The sequence below is a fragment of the Pinus tabuliformis genome, chromosome 6, assembly GCF_031772625.1.
Source record: "Pinus tabuliformis cultivar Carrire ecotype Pingquan chromosome 6, CPIR1, whole genome shotgun sequence".
In the NCBI taxonomy this organism is placed as follows: domain Eukaryota; kingdom Viridiplantae; phylum Streptophyta; class Pinopsida; order Pinales; family Pinaceae; genus Pinus; species Pinus tabuliformis.
In genome coordinates, this window is record NC_142292.1 from 528,847,118 (window position 1) to 528,851,008 (window position 3,891).

Consider the following 3,891-nt stretch of genomic DNA (forward strand, 5'->3'; position numbering starts at 1 on the left):
GGCTTGAACATTGGTATCTCTGTATGATTTTGATCTGTTATATGTGGCGCACTCTTGATCTATAAATCTGGGCTAACTAATGTTTGAATGCTTAAAAGAATAAATTATCCTTTATAGATATATACGCAGGTTCAGTGAATTGAAGGTGCGTATATACGCTTTTTATGTGAATGAAAGGCGCGTATACGCAGGTTGGTTGTGGTACAGAAGCGTATACTCGCAGGTTGATGAAAAGTGAAGTAGTGTATATATCTTGATTTATGTTCTAGCTACTTTTGTTTTATTGCTGCAGTGTTCTGGGTTCAGAATGTGTGTTTGATTACAGTTACTGTGTTCTGGGTTCAGTGGTCAGAGAAGTGCTTATTTGTTTCAGCTTTTGATTGGTGAAAAGGAGTTTGGGTTATGCAGAAATTCTTGATGTTTGATTGATGTTACTTATGGATCCAGTCTTAAAATTAATGAAACGAGGTCCCTGAAAGCAAAAAGAAGGTTGCTGCCTTCTACAGGTAGGAGCTTGCGTACTAGTATCTCAAGCTAGTACAAGAACTAAGGGGGTTGAAGCTCCCTTCCAGGGAAGCTAGAAAAAGAGAGAGAGTTGTAGCTCTCTGCAGGTTGCAGCCTGCGTACTGGTAAAGTCTGCTCCAGTACAAGACATTGTAAAGAGAAGTTTCTAATTAAAAAGAAGATAGAGACGAATTGCAGTAGGGGGTTTTCACCCACTTTGGGTTTCCTCCTTATATCTTGTGTTCTTGTGTGTGACTGTCTTCTGCTCTATTTATGTGCATCTGAACCACAGATTAATAACTAAAATCTGAAAGATAATTCAAATTATAAGTTTGATTTATATACACGGGTTTCTTTATCTGGAGTTGCGTATATACACGATTTTTATTAAATGAAGTAGCGTATATCATCTGGAATTTAAAAAGGAATTATTTGGCTTGATAATACTGATTCACCCCCCCTCTCAGTGTTATTTCCAATAGAGAAAACCTTGAAAATTAATCCATCACTTTCTACTCTCGAAGAGGAAAATCTATGCAACATGCTGAGAGAAAACCTAGAAGCCTTCGCTTGGATTTACAAGGAAATGAAAGGATTACACCCCTCACTGTGTACTCAGCACATATACATCAAAGAAGGTTGCAAGCCGGTCCGACAACCACAAACGAGGATGAATCTAGCTCTTACAGATATAGTCAAAGAAGAACCACAAAAACTGCTAGATGCAGGATTCATTTACCCTTTCTCCGACAGTGAGTGGGTCTCCTTTAGCGTTAGTTCCCAAGAAAAATGGTAAGTGGAGAATTTGTGTCAATTACAGGGATTTGAACAAAGCCACAAAGAAGGATCATTTTCCCCTAGCCTTCATCGACCAAGTGCTAGATGGCCTGGTAGGGAAAAAGTTTTTTTCTTTCCTAGATGGATTCAATGGGTACAACCAAATCCAAATCTACCCATAAGATCAAGAAACGACCACATTCACCTCTCCTTGGGGTAATTTTTCCTATAGGGTCCTTCCTCTTAGCCTATTTAAAGCTCCTACCACTTTCCAGAGAGCAGTCTTGAGTATTTTCGCCGAATTAGTACATGATGCAGTGGAAACTTATATGGATGATTATACACCTTATGGTTGTGATTTTCAAGAAGCCTTGACAAACCTAGGCAAAGTATTGCACAAATGCATTGAAATGAACTTGTCTCTCAGTCCGTAAAAATGTGAATTCTTAATGATTGAAGGGACTAATGAGCCCCCAAAATGGGTAATTATATGGGCTCATTTTTTCCTCCTAACTTATCTTGATCCACCATTCTCATTAGTTTATTGCATGTTTCTTTATTATATTTATGCTAATAGAGTGAGTTGGGTTGGTCATTATGCCATGGAGTCTAATGTGTGTTTAATGCAGATTTTTGGTCAATTTTGGAGATAAATTCAAATATTTAATGGACAATTAGTAGCAATAATTCAAAGTAGACAAGGGAGTGGATTTATAGGATGGTATCCCCCTCATTTATGACTCCCCACTTTGAATTCTCCATCATGAAGCTTAGAGCACAAGCAGCCACATCAATGCACTAAAGAGGCAACCGAGCAAGTGGAGGATAACTTTTGTTTATCTCAATTTTTGGGAGCCAAGCCTCCCTGATTTTAAGGAAGTTGTTGGGAGCTTCAGTTGTATAAGTAGAGAGACATAGGGCCTCATTAGGTTGTTGGAAGTTCATCAAATTTTTGAATTTTTGTTGCAGCTTTGCTCTGCTCAACTTCGAGCTTACTTTGTTGACAATTTCATGTAATCCTATTATTATTTTGATAATAAAGATGAAGTCCTTTTTGAGCTAGCACTGAGTTATCTTATAGGGCTGAAGCTCTTGAATTAGGGCCCAATCCAAGCATCCAAGCTCCTCTTGTTTGTATTTATATGTTTTGTTCCAGTTTATAGATTAGTTGCAGTTAGATAAATTTCTCTCTTGGTTAAGAATAGGTTGCTTTTGGTGATTTAGAAGGCTATTTCCATTCAAGTTTTCTATAGAAAGTTGGACCGTGATATAAAGAAGATAAAAAAATTCCATCAACAGATCCTTGGTCTCCTTTCCTCCCTTTGGGACCATGAACTGAGGCCAAGACCCTCTTGCTGCCACAAAAAACATAGATTTGCCTTTTCCATAGGATTTCTAGTGTTCCAGTTTGTTAGAAGGTTAATGCTTTACTGTAGTTCTCTTTCACCTTGCTAATTTCAATCATGAAATAAGTTTCCTTCCATGCTTTCTCTCATTATAGCATTTCTTAGCATTTACTTTTCTAGATTAGAGTTTAGACTAGCTTTTTGCAAAATTCTGTTTTTTTGGTGTATCTAGTTTCCTTGCTTGCGTAATCTCATTGTTTGATTTTCAGTTATTTTGCAGCAGTTATCTACACAAAACAAGTCAACCAAGTAGCCATCACCATCTCTCTTTGATCTATGTTTCACAGGTCACCCAAGGATCCTCAAAAATCTGCCTTAATTTTCTGCACTTTTCCCATAGACTTTCCTCTCTTTTCCTGAACAAATCCGACCATCTTTCTCTCTTCCAATCATTCTTGATGGACCCTAGACACCTTAACACATCTTTCTAGCCTTCATATACCCTTTCCACCCACTTTCCTACCTTAAAAACCTCCAAAACAGCTCTCGACATCGTCCTGTAGACCTCCTGTAGATCCCCTACAACCTTCTGTAGATTTTCCAGTAGGCTTCTTTTTGAAGTTTGACTACTAGAAAAGCCTCCAAGAGGCCACCTGAGCCACCCTAGGACCCCTCTACATCATCCTACACCTCTGCAAATCCCAAAACCGCCCTCCATCGCAACCAAATCACTGCCACGTTCACAAACAAATAAATTACATGCATGACAATTCCACATAAAAATACATAAAATAATCCAAAACAATGTTTTTTTCTCATTTCCTTCTAGAAATAGCTTGACTAGATGTTGTTTACTTCCTATATTAAGTAATGGCATTCATTTCATGGTTTTTCGTTTCGCTTTCTATAAAAGTAGGATTAGTTGGTTAGGTAGGGTTTGCTAGGTTTACTTTACATTTCAGTCTTCCTTTCCTTTCTACAAGTAGAGTAGCTTCTGTAGAGTAAGCTTTCTCTTCTTCCATCATATATAGAGCTTCTTCTGGAATCCATAAAAATTGGCTTGATCTCCCAGTGATCTTGCGCCAACTGACCAAGTGACAGCCTACAGTAAGAACTAGTACTTGTGCATACAACACTGTCACTTCCAAGTTTGTTACGAACTACTAGGTTGATAAAGTAAAGTAGGAAGCCCAGGAGTTGCAGCATTATTGCTGCAATACTAGTGCTCACCACTTTTTAGCGTCGTTGCCAGGGAAGCGTCAGA